The sequence below is a fragment of the Taudactylus pleione genome, unplaced genomic scaffold, assembly GCF_031769625.1.
Source record: "Taudactylus pleione unplaced genomic scaffold, aTauple2 ptg000083l, whole genome shotgun sequence".
NCBI lineage: Eukaryota > Metazoa > Chordata > Amphibia > Anura > Myobatrachidae > Taudactylus > Taudactylus pleione.
Window position 1 is genome coordinate 16,386,972 of NW_028284485.1, and position 955 is coordinate 16,387,926.

The window sequence follows — 955 nt, forward strand, 5'->3', positions numbered from 1 at the left end:
TATTGAAATGTGTAATCATAATGAAAATTGTTTGGACTGTATAGGCAATGGGTCCAAAAAACTAAACTAATAAAAAAGGTGTAAATATAGTAATTTTCTCATGGTAACAATATAATAGTCATTCCTATGTCAAGGGGGGAGGTGAATGGCTTTAAAAGTTGTCCATCTTTGGTATGTAGTATTCTCTCAGCAGGTGCTTCTTCTTGCAATGATCAGTCTTTTTTTCAGGTGGTCCAGGATTTTTTCTGCTACTAGATAGTTGCAGGTTTATGGAGTAGAAAAAGTGAATCTTGTGATGTACTACAGTTCCTGGTCTTCTATGGTGGTCTCCCACCCAAGTACTAGCCCGGCCCATCACTGCTTAGCTTCCAAGATCTGATGAGATTGGGCACTTATAGCGAGGTATGACTGTAGGAAAATACGAGATTTACAAACTACCGTCCGAATGAATGTCTTATAGAAAGGGGGCTATCTTGTGTATGTGTGTATGTATATATATATATATATATATATAAAAATATCATACAAATTTGGCACTCACATGCTTTTCAAACTGCAACTCCTTTGAACATAGGGAATGTTGGTTCCAAAATATTGCAATAATTTGTTAACTGGCCACCGCTTCATTGTCATTCCCATCTACCCAGTCCCTACACTGATTCTCAGATAAATGAACTTGATCTGCCATCTTGGCCTCAAGCTTGCATACATTTTAAACATGAAACTGGGTCCTGCCTTAAAGAGACAGGACCACACCCAGGGCTATCAGTTAATAAGCACCTGGAAAAAGAAAAAAGTGGCAATCGACCATCTGCCTTAAAGATTGAGCCTGTCGTTTATTTAAATTTTGTTGTCACACTTGCTAGGGCACCCTGTTTTTCAAATGTAAGACAAACTTTTTTCTTTCTCCAGGTGCTTATTAACTGATAGCCCTGGGTGTGGTCTTGTCTCTTTA

The 955-nt window shown here is 38.2% G+C and overlaps 1 pseudogene; it reads right to left on the reverse strand.

The window, feature by feature from the left end:
- Positions 1-297: 297 nt before the first annotated feature.
- Positions 298-416, reverse strand: LOC148532151 (5S ribosomal RNA; annotated as a pseudogene).
- Between the last annotated feature and the right edge of the window lie 539 nt (positions 417-955).